Consider the following 12,891-nt stretch of genomic DNA (forward strand, 5'->3'; position numbering starts at 1 on the left):
CCTACCCTCAAGCACTGCACTTGTTTAATCCCATCCCAGAGACCTGTTGTTATACCCTCTTCAGAGGATAATCCTCTAGTCTTTATAGAGTGGAGGGTGGGATAAAGAATCTGGAGGTCAAACTGCTCCTTAGATTCTCTTTCTCGTTTATAGCCTTCCCTTCATCTCTATTTCCAAAGGTGTGCTTACCTAGCCAATTCCTGAGCTGTTTGGTGGGGAGGGGTCTGTGGTATAAACCTGTTTACCTTTCAGGTTTTCCCACTGATAGCTTATTTTGTCTTTCTTGGGTTTGCCAAATTACTTAATATTTATCCATCTGTTTTCTAGCTTTCAAAAGTTTATCATTGTTAAGTACTTGCCCAATTTCTGTATCTTTGAGAATACATGCCCTTAAAAATGTCCTTTTGTTGTTATTTTAGTTGGGCTTCAATAAAAGAAAATGAGTGTGTTTATTGTACCATCTTTATCTAGTAATCATTGACATGATCTTTATTAAATAGGGCCTTAAACGGTCTACTTGGAGAGCTCACAGGTAAGCCAGTCTTTGGACTAAGTCCCTTTGTATCCATGTGCATGGGCCTGGCTGTAACATGCAGATGTCTCTCTCTTGTTTCGTGCCCTGATACGTTCACCTGTGTCATCCTGACCTCACCCACTAGGCTGTAACGATCTCAGAGGCAGATGGCATGTTTCTTTCCCTTAGAGAAGCTCCAGAATGACTGTCTACTTCCATCACACATTTCAGGGCTTGGCATACAGAGAATGTCATGTACTTAGAATGTTCTGTGTTTGTTATAATTTGTTCAAATTCAAATAGAACTGGAAAACCACTTCCCAAGAGGGTAGAAGCCCTGTCCCAGAACACACAGGTCTTTCTGGTCTAAGGAGAGGAGTTTGGTTCTGCACTGGCCAAGGAAGAGAACCCTTTTACAGCTTGTTGCCAAGCAGCAGCAATGATGATGGGGACTGCCCTGCTGCTCGCCAGTTGGCCCTTGTCTCGCGGGTTATTTATAGTGTATTCCCTGATGCCATTATAAATCCTCTATCCTTCAAAGGCACTAAATTCCCTTAATTATCTTAAAAATTAAAGAATATAGGCATTTTTTCATTATGAAATGTTAATGGAAAGGAAATAAGAACATTAGGTTGAAAAATGTAGGATGACCTCTGGTTCACCAAGACCCATCCTTATTGACCTTGTCTTTTTTCCCCTAATAGGTTGATTGATCCATGGTTAAATCATGCCAGTGTATAGATCATCCTGGGCCCTGTCGTAAACCCTTGCTGACACTCGTAGATGCAGAGAAAGTCCCAAGTCTATGACCATTTTCAGCTATTTTTGAGAAGTATGGATAGTTTTCAACTACATTCTTGGGTTCAAGAGCAGTTTCTAGAGAAATATATGAAGAAGAACAAGTCGTGTGTGTCCCCTGGAGGCGTACATGGAGGTCTAGTCCACAAAAGATTTGAGAAGAGCATCCCCAAATTTCCTTGTCATAGAGTCACAAGCGCCCCATCTCTTATAAATAGAGAATAGGGCCGCATCTTCCAAACCTGTAATGACTCTAGCCATAGGATATTAACAAAACAAATCAAAGTCAATTTCTCCAAGTGTCAGTCTTCAACTTTTAAATATTTATAAGGTACCATTTCCCTAAATCAAAGAGGAGTGCTACAATCCAAAATAGCTACTGAATTAATAGCCAGGAAATAACATTTGGATAAAAGAACCATTTACTTTATTGCAGCAATAAATGAAAACACAGAATTATGAGTCCTGGAGCTAATTTGAATAATGTTCAAGAAGTGGGACTCTAGCTGTCTGGGAGTTCCTGATATCCTCTGACCATTCCTCTTCTTTGTTTGGGTCTTCATAGTTAAGTGGTTATCACAGGGAGTCATAAAACTGCCTCCACTAAAACTGAAAAGGTAGCTTTACAAAGAGGCTGTAAAATGTTAAAATACTAGCCTGGATCCCTTGACACATGAATATTACATTTTATGATGCTCAGAAAATGGGAAGAAACAACAAAGTGGATGGTGGTCCTGCCCTAGCAATTGAAAGGGGAACTGTGTTGCCAGTCCGAGCCACTCACCCACTTATCCCTCTTGACAAGAAGATCCTGGGATGAATGAGATAATGAAGAGAGGACCCTGGACTGTGGTGATCCAGAAGGGACTGCAAAGTTCTTTGTTTTGCCTGCACTGTTTTAGCACTTACTACATACATGACAGGCACCCTTCTAGCACTGTATGTTTATTAATTCATTTGACTTTCACAAGGACCCTAGAGGTAGGGAATATTCCTAATCCCATGTTACAGATGAGGCAAATGAAACAGACTACAGACAGTTTGTTCACATTTGCACAGTTGTGATTGGCAGAGATGGATTTGAACCTGAGGCATCTTTTCTAGAGCCTGGCTCCTAACTACTATACTGCCTCTAAAAATGGGCCACTGCCAAGCCAAAGGGTTTCCTAAGCCTGCATTATGCAGCTAACTTAGGTGCATCGTGAACAGTGCTTGGGATTCCTGCATGACTAGCCTCTTGATCCATTTTTTATGATGGTCAACCTGAACGCATTGGAAGGGACAATGCTTTGATCTGTACTTGGATGAATCCACTTGGGGAGGTCTCTAAACTCACAACTGCTCTTGGAATAAGCTCCAGGTGTTAGCTTTGTTTTGATTAATGTGAACACAGAATCAGATCAATACTCTCAAGACCATCCTGAAAAAAAGTAACTTGTCCTCTGCAGGAGCAGAGGCAGACTTCAGGCAAAGGACCTTAGCTCGCACTGCCCAGCAGAGCACTGATGGGACTCTGATACCATGCTTGGGCAAGGTAGCAGAGTAAAATAAGGGAAGCAGCAAGCAGGTAGGATGGTGGGTGGAGAGCAGGGAGATGAGGGATCCTTCTGTCCAGATGGGGTTCTCTCTTGGACGTCTCTCTTGGACGTCTGGGACACAGCCGAGATATGCTCAAAACACATGCAGTCAGGATTTAGAGGGACTAGTGGTACTAGAAGTAGCTAGTAATTTGTAAGGATAGCCAGAAGTAACAAGTAATTTGAATGGTACCTAGTCCCCTCTCCGGTGGTGAAGGAAGAAATTGCAACTAATTTTATTCTTCCTCAAGAAAGGAGGACACCGTTCCTTATGAATCTCAGTATGAGGGCTTCCCAGCTAGTGCTGCTGCTGCTGCTGCTGCTAAGTCACTTCAGTCGTGTCCGACTCTGTGCGACCCCATAGACGGAAGCCCACCAGGCTCCCCCGTCCCTGGGATTCTCCAGGCAAGAACACTGGAGTGGGTTGCCATTTCCTTCTCCAATGTGTGAAAGTGAAGTCGCTCAGTCGTGTCCGACCCTTAGCGACCCCATGGACTGCAGCCTACCAGGCTGCTCCATCCATGGGATTTTCTAGGCAAGAGTACTGGAGTGGCTTGCCATTGCCTTCTCCGCCAGCTAGTGCTAGTGGTAAAGAATCCTCCTGCCAGTGCAGGAGACTCAAGAGACGTGGTTTGATCCTTCGATCCTTGGGTTGGGAAGACCCCTTGGAGAAGGGAACGGTAACCCACTCCAATATTCTTGCCTGGGAAACCCCATGGACAGAGGAGCCTGGTGGGCTACAGTTCATGGGGTTGCAATGAATCGGACATGACTGAGCACAGCAGTGTGTGAGGCTGCTTACTTAACTTACACCAACTTCTGAAGAGGGAAAGCTGGGGTGTTTCTACTGCATGTGAAACTTGGGAAAGACACAGAATTCCAAAACGAGGGAGCAACGAAGCTTAGGTAGTGCACCATCCGTTGACTAAGAAGGTTGGGCCCAGCACATTCGCAGGCTGCACAGGGTCGCTCATCCACACACACACAGAAGCTGCGGGGGAGCCATCTGGTGGCACGGGTGGCAGGGGTGAGAAGATCTGGGTCCTCCTTGGGTTCTTGGGGCCAGGCACACAAAGGTATGGTCAAACTCTGCAGTTCATAGGCTAAATTTATCTACGGAAGCAGTAAAATTGAGAACCTACGAGTGAATATAAATGTCCAAGAATTGCCAAGAAATAGTTTTTAAAAATTACAAGGCCCTATTCTATCTCATGCTAAAGCCAATAATAAACATAGTATATGTTTATATGTAAAAACTTAGACTTTATCCTTTTAATTCAGCCCATCTTGTTTTTACTATGTCACTCCCTCTTTAAATGTCTTTAAGGACTGAGTGTGGGCTGCTGGATGAAGTGAATTCCTTAGTTGGCATCCAAGTGTCTTCATAAACTGGTCCCACATTGCCCATCCAGTGTTTTCATCGTCTGGTTTTCCATGGAAGCATCAGGCTGGGGAATTCATCCTCCTTTTTCTCATCTCTACCTCCATGGCTTCAGATTATTCTACCCTTCCACCTACAGGGCTTGACTTCCTCCTTCCTCTGCCAGTTGAAATTCAAGTCTCATCTTCTGCAGAAGTTCATTCCCGTTCACTCATTCTTTCTTATCCCACAGTGACCTGCCCTTCTCTGTAGTTGTATAGATCACTGTAATATTTATAGTCACTTTATACTCTGAGGTTTTCAAATATACCCCTTAGAGCAGGAATTAGGTTCCTGAATCATGTAGGCAGATTGGCTTGAGTGTGTTAATGTGTGATTTGGGAAAGGAGGTCCATAGCTTTCTCTTGATTTCCCTGTAGTTTAACATGGGTTCTTAACTGGACACAATCCCCAGGTGATCCTCATATGCACTCGTGTTTGAGAAGAACTTCCCTAGAGGCTGTTTGCCCCTAGGGTCCTGGTATCTGTGAACACCTAAGCCTTCCATGGAATGGCAGAGCTTCCCATTACAGGGCTAAGTAAGTCAAATGGTATTTTATATATTTTTCTTTTTTAAGTGTGTAAAAGCAAGGAAGATTAGTAGTCAATATCACTATATTGGAAAAGAGAGCAAAGTTTAGAGAAATACAAACTCTGGGGGCAATATTTCCCTTCTCTTGCTAAAATTTAATTATTCTCAATTATTGTATAATTCACTTTGGTTGTCTAGGCTTGAACAGACCTATTACTTTGATCCTCTTAATAGGAGAATGAAACTTCTATCATCTCTTCATATGTGATTTTCAGAAATTTCACTGTAAGTTAAAAATCATAGGGCCTTTCCTTTATTTCTGCTTGAGCTATTTTGGTGAAACAATCTTATCTATAACTGTTTCCTGTTAATCTCAGAAACTGTCTTTGTTATCTTTCATGCAGCAACACAACCTTCATGAGAAAGCATGATTCCCACATATTTTTCCTGTCATGCTGCTGCTGCTGCTGCTAAGTCACTTCAGTCGTGTCCGACTCTGTGTGACCCCATAGACGGCAGCCCACCAGGCTCCCCCGTCCCTGGGATTCTCCAGGCAAGAACACTGGAGCGGGCTGCCATTTCCTTCTCCAATGTGTGAAAGTGAAAAGTGAAAGTGAAGTCGCTCAGTCGTGTCCGACCCTTAGCGACCCCATGGACTGCAGCCCACCAGGCTCCTCCATCCATGGGATTTTCTAGGCAAGAGTACTGGAGTGGCTTGCCATTGCCTTCTCCATTTGTTGTCATGGTGAGAAGCAAAAGAAAAAGAAACACCAGGGTGACTACCTCCTTTTGAAATAGAAAAACATTCCCTTATGTGAACTGTCTTTTCAACCATGGCTCTTGGAGACTTCTACTAATAATATGCCCTCATTATTTATGTTTGTCCAAGAAACAGTTCTCATTAGCGGCACTGAAAATTTAAATAATGCATTTCAACAGAAATAAGTCATTTCAAAAGAGATTTTCTTTTTTCCTAGTATATAACATTTAAAATAAAGTAGAAAACCATTCAGTACTGGGCTTCCCTGGTGGGCAAGTGGTGAAGAATCCACCAGCCAGTGCAGGAGACGTGGGTTCGATCCCTGGTTTGGGAAGATCCCACATGCCTCACAGCAACTGAACCCCTGCACCACAGCTCCTGAGCCTGTGCCCTAGAGCCTGGGAACCGCACCTGCCGAACCCACGTGGTGCAAGTCCTGAAGCCGGGTGCCTAGGGCCTGTGCTCTGCAGTGGGGGAAACCATGGCAGTAAGGAGCCAGGGCAGCACAAGAGAGTAGCCCTGCTCACCACAACTAGAGGAAAAGCTCGCGTGGCAACAAAGACCCAGCACAGCCACGAGTAAACGAGTAAATAAAAATTACTTAAAAACCATTTAGTACCAGCTTTTAAAGGCAAGGTATCAAGTGTTTCCTCTTTAACACATGCAGTTGCTATAGTCATATATATATGACTATATATATAGTCATATGACTATATTTTTCCATGTTTTCCGTAGTTGCTTTATGAAAGAAGATTGTTTAAAAGTAAGATTACAAGATTAATCCACCTTGGATTTTGTATGTTACAGTGATCTTAAAAGCACTGTATTTGGTAAATAGAACCAGCCCTAAGAGAAGATGATGTGTTGAAACTTTAATTTCAAAGTAAATTAATCTGAAACTTTAATTTCAAATGTCTGTTCATCTAGCCTATGGTCCCTAAGTGAGGCTGGCACGCCGAAGTAATTTCTCTTTGAAAAGAAAATGTTTCTGTTATTAAAAGTTTACTGCTTTCTTACTAAAGTTTACTCAATATAGTATATCAAAGTGTTGTTTTGTTGTTGCTGGTGGTAGTGAAAGAGACATAACCTGCTTTGTCTTTAAAAATGTTTAATGTGGATTTCAAAGATCCAGGCAATAACAGAGAAAAAAGAAATTAAAAAGAGGCCAGAAAGACAAATCAAAGGGAAACTAAGGACAGGAATGTAAAACATGATCAGAAGTGAAGTTACTAGACAAAATGCATGCTACAACATCAATGCATTTGTAAGGATAGCCAGAAATTTGTCTGCAGGCTTCCTAATAACTATTATAAAGATAATCTAATATATTAGACGATTTACAGTGTTCAAAAGCTTAAAAAAAAGCAGGGACAAAGGAAACCCACAGAGACAGAGCTATGCTATCTCTGAATCTACAGAGAAACATCTGTGTTTTTCATGGAAAAGTTTCCCAAGCCAGTGATTCTCAGAGTTGGACCCCAGACCAACTACATCAACATCACCTGGCAACCTGTTAGCAAGTTGTGAGATGAGAACACCCTAAAGCAAGTGCTGCCTGTCCAGCATGGCCTTTCCAGCCCAGTGAACTGTCGCCTTCAGTCTTGGCTCCGACAGAACCACCATCCTGTGTGTACACTGATTCTCTGACTCATACCCTCGGTTGGACCTTAATGGCTTCCTGCCCACCTCAACCTCAACGTGCTGAGCTGTGGGTTTTGCTTGAGTCCTTGCTGCCCCTCTCAGCTGCAGCCTCACCTGAGACGTGCTTCTTCCATGCTCCACAGTGCCTGGTAGCTTACAGGGCACATGGCAGGGACTCTATAATTGTGTGATGGATGGGGGTATACTCTGCACTCACTGGTAGTTTATCTAAGTCTCTAAGTCCACCTGAAGAGTATTAAAATAGGGGTAGCAAATTAAACAATATTACTAAAGAGATTTATAGATGATAACCTCAGCCATCATTTAGGAAGTAATACAGAGTCTGTAATGAATAATACAGACTTACTCAACATTGCTTCCATTTGCAAAAAGACACCTCAAATGTTAGCTTCCTATAGCTTAAATACTAACTACTCTAACCAACAGCCCTTCTATATTGGCTTCAGAACAATCTAGGCATCTTAGAAAACAAAAACTTCACCAAACACCTTTAACTTTTCTGCTATTAGCCTTAGCATGCTGCAGTTTTTCTAAAGGTTTGAATTTAGTGAGCAGACTCAGATGTTAATTTCACAAACAAAAACTTATAAAAGATGGTCAGATATTCCCAACTGTTGGTGGGAATGGTGCAAAGGAAAAAAAGAAAGCAATTTTATGCACAGATATGATTTCAACGTGGTTTGAAAAGATAACTGCTTGCATTCCAGGCTAGGAGGAAAGATCTAGGAGAATGGCATTGAAACATGTACGTTGTCATATGTGAAACGAATCACCAGTTCAGGGCCGATGCATGTTACAGGATGCTCGGGGCTGGTGTGCGGGGATGACCCAGAGGGAGGATAAAGGGAGGAGGGAGGTGGGAGGGGGGTTCGGGAGGGGGAACTCATGTACACCTGGGGCGGATTCATGTCAATGTATGGCAAAATCAACCAATATAATATTGTAAAATAATTAGCTTCCAATAAAAAAAAAGTTAAAAAAAAATAAAATATAAAAAGTTAAAAGACAAAAAAAATAAAATAAAAAATAAAATTCTAGGTGAGGACTCTCTTCTGCCTGCCTGAAACATCATCATTAGAGTTGCATTAACATAAATCAGAGAATTATTCCCTATTAAAATGAAAATACCTTGGAGGCAATGGAGTGGAAGGAAAGGCTCATAAAGCAGGACAGAAAATGAGAATAATTCCCTAAGAAATGTGACAAAGAAGGTGAAAGAGCTTTTGTAAGAAAGAGTTGAGGCTGTCCAGGACATCAGCTCTTGATTATGGATCCAGGTTTGGGAATTGGTAATCCCAGAGGAGGGCATAGCAACCCACTCCTGTATTCTTGCCTGGAAAATCCCCATGGACAGAGGAGCCTGGTGGGCTGCAGCCCATGGGTTCACAAAGAGTCGGACACAACTGAGCTACTAAGCACAATAAGGACCAGGTGAGTGGACTAACACACAGCTACAGACCAAGGAACGTCGCGTCTTGTTTCTGCAGTGTGAGATTACAGGTTTATCAAAGGATGTCCACTAGTAAGAGTCACAGGAATAAATGAACTCTAATACTGAACAATGATGCTACGCCTAAAGCAGAGGGGACAGCAAGGAGATGGAGCCTGGAGACCTGTGAAGCGGTACAGAAGGACAACGCAGGGGATCAAAGGGAACTGGAACCTCAACCTCCCCTTTCCGTGGTTCTGCTAAAAGTCCCACCTGATCTTACCCTCGTGCGCTGGGATGATGGCTCCCAATGCCCTGTTACAAAGTTCCACACCCCTCCATGGGAGCAGAACCAGGGAGGGGCAAAACCTGACGGTGGGATTAGAACTCACAGCTGATGGCCACAGCGGGGCCACGCTGGGAGGGAGCGTGCGGGGCTGCTGACCAGGACATGGCTTTGCTTGGGTTTCCATTCATGCCATTGGCCTGATCCCACTTTCTCCTCTTCTTCTACATCTGAAGCCCCATCACTGTGGCCTGTTAGTTGGGGTTGGGAGTGCAACCTGTCATTGTGGACATATGTGGTTGGCCAGGCAATATCATTTTCCAAGAATTGGTCAGAGAAATATTTCAATATTCATGCACATGCAGAAACAATGAAAATCCTGTGAACCAAAAATATAAAAGAGTCCCTCTGTCACCTCTGGAATTAAGCATCTCTGCTTTGCCGCAGCACATAGTTGAATGTCTTCCTGGGGAAAAATGGACTCAACTTTCCACATGTTTCTCATGGTTTCTCTATGCAGGAAGAGAAATAAGACTTTATACTCTTTTACTTATAGATCCAGTAATATTTATATTGGTTTTTGCTATAAAAGCACAGGAAGAATTTCTACTCTTGAGGCCACAGAAAGCAATCACCTGCAGTGAAGAAACAATCTATCAAGTAAGGCATGCAGGGTGGGGGACAGATTTCCCAGGCACAATTCACTGTCTAGAATTGTGCCTGCATTTATTCTCAGATGGGTGTAGGTATGCCCCAAAACACAGTCACATGTCCATCAATGCACGCAGTGTCACACACACACACAAACACACACACACTATTTTTAATTTGCTCTGAGGTCTCGCAGTATTTTATTAGTCCCTTCTGTCTTGCCTTTCTTCAGACTGTCCTTCCACACTGATGAACATTTTAATTTTGCCTTGACTGTGTTGGTGATGGTATATGTTGGTATTTATTTAAGCTGAGTGTCCTGAGAAGGCAAACGTATTTTGGAAACAAAATTATATTTGGAAACACATGCATGTCAGTGAAAATACACATAAATTTAACAACATTTAGAATTTTCATTTAAACAGGAACTCAAACACATTTAGATGGGTTGGCTCTTTTGTTAGTACCTATCACTTTCACGCATTGGAAAGGAAATGGCAACCCACTCCAGTGTTCTTGCCTGGAGAACCCCAGGGACAGGGGAGCGTGGTGGGCTTCCGTTTATGGGGTCACACAGAGTCGGACACGACTGAAGTGACTTAGCAGCAGCAGCAGTAAGATATGCATTAGAAGACTGTTTTTTCTCACCATGGTGCATTTATTGAGATGTACTATGTACAAAGCATCATGAAAAGTGCTTTACATTATCTTATTTAATCCTCCAACAACCCAGGGGGTAATATTCCACAATTAGTCCCAATTTAGCCCCCATAGCACAGATGAGGAAACTGATGAGGTTAAGGATATAAGTAAGAATAAAAGCCCAAGTTCCTGTAACTAGAAAGCTGCTGAATCTTCCCCCAGCCCCTAGGTCTGCAGCCACTCCCTTATGCTGTCTTCACAATCATTTGAATGCTCTCTCAGCTTTGATTCACTGTGGCGTTGCCATGGCATTATTGATTCCAGACGGTCTGGTCCAGGCAGTACTTATTTATTTATTTATCTTTGTAAGTCTGTCTCTCATCATTTATAAGTTCCATAAGAAAAGGATTAAGTTCTCAAATGTCAGCAATTATTACAGCCTAGTATTTCTTTCATGACTGGTACATCTCAAATGTGGGTTGGTGGTATGCTAAGTGCATCATGTCTGGAGCCAGACAGATGTGCCTTAGACTCTGAGTTTGTACCACTTGCTAGAGCTGTAGCCTTGGGCATCTATTTTCTCTTCTGAAAAAGGAACATAACAATAACTATCTTTCATAGTCACTAAAAAAATTGAGATAAAATACTTCTACCAGGTTCATAGGAGGCCCTCAATAAATATCAGTGTATTCACATGCTAGGGCTGCCATAACCAAAAAGGAGTACATCAAGGCTGTATATTGTCACCCTGCTTATTTAACATATATGCAGAGTACATCATGAGAAATACTGGACTGGAAGAAGCACAAGCTGGAATCAAGATTGCCGGGAGAATTATCAATAACCTCAGATATGCAGATGACACCACCCTTATGGCAGAAAGTGAAGAGGAACTAAATAGTCTCTTGATGAAAGTGAAAGAGGAGAGTGAAAAAGTTGGCTTAAAGCTCAACATGCATAAAACTAAGATCATGGCATCTGGTCCAAACACTTCATGCAAATAGATGCGGGAACAGTGGAAACAGTGGCTGACTTTATTTTGGGGGGCTCCAAAATCACTGCAGATAGTGATTGCAGCCATGAAATTAAAAGACACTTACTCCTTGGAAGGAAAGTTATGACCAACCTAGACAGCATATTAAAAAGCAGAGACATTACTTTGTCAACAAAGATCCATCTAGTCAAGGTCATGGTTTTTCCAGCGGTCATGTATGGATATGAGAGTTGGACTATAAAGAAAGCTGATCACTGAAGAATTGATGCTTTTGAACTGTGGTGCTGGAGAAGACTCTTGAGAGTCCCTTGTACTGCAAGGAGATCCAACCAGTCCATGTTAGAGGAGATCAGTCCTGGGTGTTCATTGGAGGACTGATGTTGAAGCTGAAACTCCAACACTTTGGCCACCTGATGCGAAGAGCTGACTCATTTGAAAAGACCCTGATGCTGGGAAAGATTGAGGGCAGGAGGAGAAGGGGACGACAGAGGATGAGATGGTTGGATGGCATCACCAACTCAATGGACATGAGCTTGGGTAAACTCGGGGAGTCAGTGATGGTCAGGGAGGCCTGGTGTGCTGTGGTTCATGGGGTTGCAAAGAGTCAGACATGACAGAGAGACTGAACTGTGGGCAGCTTAAACAATGCAGATTCCTTTTCTCTCAGTTCTGGAGGCTGGAAGTCCAAGATCAAGGTGCTGGCAAGTGTGGTTTCTCCTGTACCTTTTTCCTTGGCTTGCAGATGGCTCCCGACTTGCTTTGTCCTCACATGGCCTTTCTTCTGTGTGCGTGTGTGTGCACACATGCGTGCGTGCTTGTGCATGTGTGTGTGCATCCCTGGTGCCTCTTCCGCTTCTTATAAGGACACCAGTCACTTAGGATTAGCACACCCCCTCCATGATCTCCTTTAGACTTAATTACTTCTTTAAGGACCCTATCTTTAAATACAGTCACAATAAGGTACTAGGGGTTGGGTTTCAACATATGAATTTAGGAGGGGAAGAATTCAATTTCATCCATAACAGATAACTACCATTATTGCAGATGAACTGAATACTAAGTCTCCAGGAATTCAAGATAAATATTCATGCCAGATCCATGGTGGCCCTCTTCCAAGGTATCCTAATGACATTTCTGGTCTCGTCTTTCCCTGGTTCCTTAGAGAAGGCAATTGAGAAAGGCTTCCTCTCCATAGCAAACTGTGCTGTATCCACTCTTGCAAAGAAATGTATTCTGGGCTGGGATATCCAAAACACGTTGGAGAAAAACATGATTCATCAAGTTCAAGTTCATCATCTCAAAAGATAAAGATCAAGGGGACTGTAACCTTGTCGAAACTAAAATCAGACTGCCCATCCTCCCAGGGCTGTGATCCTCTTGTGGAGAGCTGACAACTGTGTTATGCTTCGGCCTAATATCTTGTTGTGGAGAAGGCAATGGCACCCCACTCCAGTACTCTTGCCTGGAAAATCCCATGGACAGAGGAGCCTGGTAGGCTGCAGTCCATGGGGTTGTGAAGAGTCGGACACGACTAAGCAACTTCACTTTCACTTTTCACTTTCATGCATTGGAGAAGGAAATGGCAACCCACTCCAGTGTTGTTGCCTGGAGAATCCCAGGGATGGG

General features: G+C 43.0%; 1 protein-coding gene across 1 annotated transcript in view; it reads right to left on the reverse strand.

Moving 5' to 3' along the window:
- Positions 1 to 12,891, reverse strand: part of PDE11A (phosphodiesterase 11A) — a 425,341-nt gene that overhangs the window by 102,926 nt on the left and 309,524 nt on the right. The window lies entirely within an intron of this gene.

The sequence above is a fragment of the Moschus berezovskii genome, chromosome 2, assembly GCF_049115385.1.
Source record: "Moschus berezovskii isolate FMDL1 chromosome 2, NW_MosBer_1.0, whole genome shotgun sequence".
NCBI lineage: Eukaryota > Metazoa > Chordata > Mammalia > Artiodactyla > Moschidae > Moschus > Moschus berezovskii.